This window comes from Triticum urartu, chromosome 6A, assembly GCF_056163025.1.
Source record: "Triticum urartu cultivar PI428250 chromosome 6A, HENAU_Tu73, whole genome shotgun sequence".
NCBI lineage: Eukaryota > Viridiplantae > Streptophyta > Magnoliopsida > Poales > Poaceae > Triticum > Triticum urartu.
In genome coordinates, this window is record NC_141878.1 from 291,101,162 (window position 1) to 291,107,301 (window position 6,140).

Here is a 6,140-nt window from a genome sequence, read left to right on the forward strand (position 1 = left end):
TAGCCACCTAGCTAGTGCATGCATCCACAACATATTTGTTAAATTTGTTTGTCATAGCAAAACGGGTGCAGATGGGAGTGGATCGAAAAGGCTGCAACTTATCGTAAAAACAATGCTCTAAACCGAGGAGACAAGCATGCGAGAAGAGAGGAACCAGCGGCAGCGATCGTCGCTGCATCCGTGGCGGCTGACATGCATGAAAGCGGCTCGGTCAGTGCATCGTGGCGGCATGCATCAGCGCATGCAGGCTCGGTCGGCGCATCGTGGCGGCGCGCATCGACGCATGCAGGAAGGCTTGTTGGGTGCATGCATAGTAGGCTTCTGCCGTGGCGGCGCATGCAGACGTTTAATGCAAGGGTCGGCCCAATGGTCGAACAGCTACACCGCCCAACACGGCCCCACTCGTGAGAGTTAACGGTCAAAGCACTGACCCGATGGCAACGTCCGTTGTGACCTCTTTTGAGGGTTTCGAGCAAGGGAGTGGGGAAAACTAAGCAAAATTTAAGAGCATGGGGATGAATGAGTAGAGATAAGGAACCAGGGGCACAGGTGTAAAAACCCTTTAATTTGGTAGAGTGATATTGGTTTCATCTTTCATATGGTTTCTAGCTTGCATTGCTTTTAACTAGTTCAAACACCTTGAGGTATATAAGGTGACTGTTCTACCTGAAAGTTGTAGTATTTGATAGACGAGTAGCCCACCACTTTCAATTTCGGCGCAGAAATGACATTGATTCTTGTTGGACCTTGTTGATCAACTACAAGTAATCTCTCAAGTGAAGGTGTGTCTTGGGTGACCATATTGTGGTCCACCTTTTGTGATCTCTCGTTGCAGCACCAGCAACACACATAAATAGTCCGGAGAGTCGTGGAGGTGATGTGCAACGTACTCGACCAATTCATCGCCTGAAGACGAAGGAACTTGAGTGTAGTATAGCCGCAGAGCAGGTGCTCCATGTCATCCTTTGGGATGCGTACGACGACGAGCTCGGGGTGCTTCTGTCATGGTAGAAAAAGAGTGGGCACGCCATTAGGGGGGGAATGGCAGTTCATGAACTTGGCGAGGCGCAGCGTGGGCGCGAAGTGGAGCGCGGACATTGGCAGCAAGCGCAGATGCCCATCACTATAACTTAGCTTCTCGAGCTTATCTATGGCGCGGGATCGGAACCACTCGTCAAGCTTGGCTCGTTCCTTGCCATTGGAACGGAACTTGCCCGTAATAAGGCCTTTGATTGGGCCATCGTGACTGTCGAGGATCTGGGAGAACGCGTCCAAGCTTTAGTGATAGCCATGGCAGAGCTTGTGGGCGTCGAGGAGGTCGACAGGGGTGCGGAGCCATAGGGTGCGCCACCGCCGGGAAAGGGCGGCTGTCCTCGCCCGATATTTGATTGGGAGGAGGGATATGATGACTATCAACATATCATCGGGGAGGTTGTTGATGAAGTCTAGGCTTGCTGGAGTCGCTTGCGGTTCTTTCTCGACCCGCCTCCGGTTGTTTGCAGCTTCGTTCTCCACCTTGTCGGCGGGGACGGAAACCTCTGTCTCCATATTCACGCCGTGCTCCGGTGCTTCAGCAGCCCCGACGTCGCCACTCCCTCCGATGGGGCGCTTCGGTGGCATCCTCGTACACTGATGGCTTTGAGGACTCAGAGCAGCGTCAAGGATGCGGGCGGAGAGAGAGGAATTGTGTGCGGCGAGGATGGGGGGTGCGGCCGCTCGGCGGCGCCACTAATATAGACCAGTGGGAGCGAGGCGGGCGGCGGTCCAAGGTTGTCTCGCTTCCCGGTGAGAACGACTACTTAATCTCTAGTATGAATGAAATCTATGCCTAATCCCAGTGAGAACTATTAATTTTTAGCTGCATATTTTGACAAATCGCAGTGTCTCTTGGCTTAGCGCCGAAGTATGTCTTTAATTTGCATACCGTAATTTGGACCGTTTGCGTTGAAGAGATGCACAGATCCTGCGTTGAACAGCTTGTACGCTTCCCGGTGAGCCCGCACACCGGACTGCGCTCACACGCCTCCCGTTCAGTCAAAAGCAGCTGTCCACACGACACCTCCTATAGCCATTAAAACCAAGACACGTGGCGTCACGTGAATGGTTAACCAAACGCACACGGTTTGAATTATATGAACGTTTGAGATATTAAAGTGGCAACTATTTTTTTTCAAAATGCCTTTGTTGGCTGTCATTATTCGAGTGCACCTTCTCTCAAAATGGACACGAAAAATACCACAACATGTCGGGTGCCCTTCCATGATAGCATGCCAAGTTTCATGAACTTCAGATGTGTTTTAGATTTACTAGAATTTAAAAACAAAGTATCTCAATGTATTGCCGGCAATGAATGATGCCCTGGTGTTTGAAATTCATTCCCATTTCTTGCATGGGACCTAAGCATGCACCCAAGGACACAGATTTGATTTTTCAACCAATTTATATGCACTGGAGCATGCGCATGTAGTTCAAATTTGAATTATGCACATAAATGCATTGAAAACTTAGACAATGCATAAAAATGTCCAAACGAACCCCGAAAAATCAGAAAAATTCACACAACACTCCTGTTGTTCTATGTTGACACGAGAAAAAAAATTGAAAGCAATAAGATGCAATGGATATCGTTCTGTCCCCAAAGGTGGGTCGTTCCCTACCGAAAACCATCATGCTTGTTGTGAGAAGCTCCAGTTTGTGAGAAGCATATACCCAAACCTGCCCCAAATGGGACAATTTTTTTACCACGGCATGTTGATGCCACTCCATGATAGCATGCCAAGTTTCATGAATTAAAGACAAGTTTTGGATTTACGAGAATTTAAAAACCAGGCATCTCAATGTTTTGCTGGCAATCAACGGTGCCCTGGTGTTTGAAATTCATTCCCATTTCTTGCATCGGACCTAAGCATGCACCCACGGACACACATTTGATTTTTGAACCAATTTATATGCACTGGAGCATGCACATGTAGTTCAAATTTGAATTCTGCACATAAATGCATTGAAAACTCATATAATGCATAAAAATGTCCAAAAGAACCCCGAAAAATCACAAAAATTCACACAACACTCCTGTTGTTCTATATTGACACGGGAAAAAAATTTGAAAGCAATAAGAGGCAATGGATATCGATTCGTCCCCAATGGTGGGGCGTTCCCTACCGAAAACCATCATGCTTGTTGCGAGAAGCTCCGGTTTGTGAGTAGCATATACCAAATTTGCCCCCAAATGGGACAAAATTTTGACCACGACATGTTGATGCCGCTCCATGATAGCATGCCAAGTTTCATGAATTTCACACGAGTTTTGGATTTACTAGAATTTAAAAACCAGGCATCTCAATGTTTTGCCGACAATCAACGATGCGCTGGTGTTTGAAATTCATTCCCATTTCTTGCATGGGACCTAAGCATGCACCCAAGGAGACAGATTTGATTTTTCAACCAATTTATATGTACTGGAGCATGCACATGTAGTTCAAATTTGAATTATGCACATAAATGCATTGAAAACTCAGATAATGCATAAAAATGTCCAAACGAACCCCGAAAAACTACAAAAATTCACACAACACTCCTGTTGTTCTAAGTTTACACGAGAATTTTTTTTGAAAGCAATAAGAGGCAATGGATATCGTTCCGTCCCCAAAGGTGGGGCGTTCCCTACCGAAAACCATCATACTTGTTGTGAGAAGCTCTGGTTTGTGAGAAGCATATACCCAAACCTGCCCCAAATGGGATAAAATCTTTACCACGGCATGTTGATGCCGCTCCATGATAGCATGCCAAGTTTCATGAATTTCAGACGAGTTTTGGATTTACTAGAATTTAAAAACCAGGCATCTCAATGTTTTGCCGGCAATCAACGGTGCCCTGGTGTTTGAAATTAATTCCCGTTTCTTGCATGGGACCTAAGCATGCACCCAAGGACACATATTTGATTTTTCAACCAATTTATATGCATTGGAGCATGCACATGTAGCTAAAATTTGAATTATGTGCATAAATGCATTGAAAACTCAGATAATGCATACAAATGTCCAATCGAACCCCGAAAAATCATATAAATTCACACAAAACTCCTGTTGTTCTATGTTGACATGAGAAAAAAATTGCAAGCAATAACAGGCAATGGATATCGTTCCGTCCCCAAAGGTGGGGCGTTCCCTACCGAAAACCATCATGCTTGTTGTGAGAAGCTCCGGTTTGTGAGAAGCATATACGCAAACCTGCCCCAAATGGGACAAAATTTTTACCACGGCATGTTGATGCCGCTCCATGATAGCATGCCAAGTTTCATGAATTTCAGACAAGTTTTGGATCTACTAGAATTTAAAAACCAGGCATCTCAATGTTTTGCCGGCAATCAACGGTGCCCTCGTCTTTGAAATTCATTCCCACTTCTTGCATGGGACCTAAGCATGCACCCAAGGACACATATTTGATTTTCAACCAATTTATATGCACCGGAGCATTTGCGTGTAGTTCAAATTTGAATTATGCACATAAATGCATTGAAAACTCACTTAATGCATAAAAATGTCCAAACGAACCTTGAATAATTCCAATTTTTTTGACGACACACCTATAGTTGCATGTTCACTGCAGATAAAAGTTCTAGCAGTTGAAACACCGTCCATGGATGATGTGACCCCATTATGTAATTCAAATCAAGACGAAAAATCAAGTAGATCCCACACAGTTTATTATAACCAACCGTGTCAGATGCAGCACAGAATATCTTCGGACCGTGTCTGAATAAGGGACCATGTGTGCTGACACTTTGCGCGCTAGTTTTTTGGCTGAAGCGATTCCAAATTTTCGGCTTCCACAGAAACATCTACCTCCCCGCCTCTCCCCCTTACCAAAAGCCACAGTTCCCCTGTTTCCACCTTCCTTTCCAAGTTGAAACCTTCAGTCCTTGCTTGCAGCGCCGCCGCCTCCTTGCTGGCAAACCTCCTTCACGCTGCTCGACCTCGCCTATCTAGGCAGGTAATCCACACCCGACCCCCATCCTCCTCCTCCTTCTAGATCCCACATGCCCCGACCGCCGGCGCGAGCGCGACACCTTCCACCCAAATCACCGACCCCTGAACCAAATAAGCGCCGTCCTAAGCCCTGGTGCACGCAGTATAGCCAGGACCTCAAGGAGCATTTGGCAGCGGAGAAGCAAATTGCAGCTGCACGCGCGGATGAGGTCGCGATGGCTGGCATTCGTGTAGACCCCCAGATCTTGGAGGAGCACGTCGCCGTCGAGGCCACCGTTGACGCCTCGCGCGCCGACGCCGCGGCGCGGTTGGCTGCTTTAAACGACAGTTCGTGGCATTTTCTCGTGGCCACCTTCAGTGCCTTTGACGAAGACTACGAGGTGTTTTCTCAGCGTGCACGTGGTTACCTCATCTCGAGAGCCAGCAGGTTGGTGCCCGGAGCGGCTCATGCAACTCACCACTACAACAAGGGCACCCACGATGCAGAGGCCTCACCCTCTTCCATGTCCAAGGAGCCAATCGTCATCGATATCTCTGACAATGAGGAGTAGCTTGTCTTATTAGCTCACTATAAAGACCCATGTTCAGTTTGCTAGCTACTGCCTTTCCTTAACAAATTCTAGTGAATTGTGCTATCTACTTTTAGCATGAAATCTTCTGCTATAGTGTATATGTTCTATATGTCGTGCGATGTGGTGTTCAATTAACTGCTTGGTTCAATTCTGCAAATGTGATGTTCAATTCTTCAGGGTGCAATATTTCCAAGTTGTTAAGCATGCTTGGTTTGGTTAACCGTCTGATCTTCTATTAGGAGTATGTTATATTGTTCAATTGGTATTTAGTTGACTGCTTGGTTCATTTGTTGTGGCTTGGTTCACTTGTTGTGGCGTTTAGTTAACTGCTTGGTTCAGTTCTGCAATGCGTTGTTCAATTGTTGTGGCTGGATTCTATTTTTATATACCATGTGAGGAATAAATCGAATTTGGCTGTACTAAATACATGAGAAAATACAATTGCTATATTTCCAAGTTGTTAAGCATGCTTGGTTTGGCTAACTATCTGATCTTCTATTAGGAGTATCGTTATATTGTGCAATGTGGTGCTCAGTTAACGTTTGGTTCATTTGTTGTGGTGTTTAGTTAACTGCTTGGT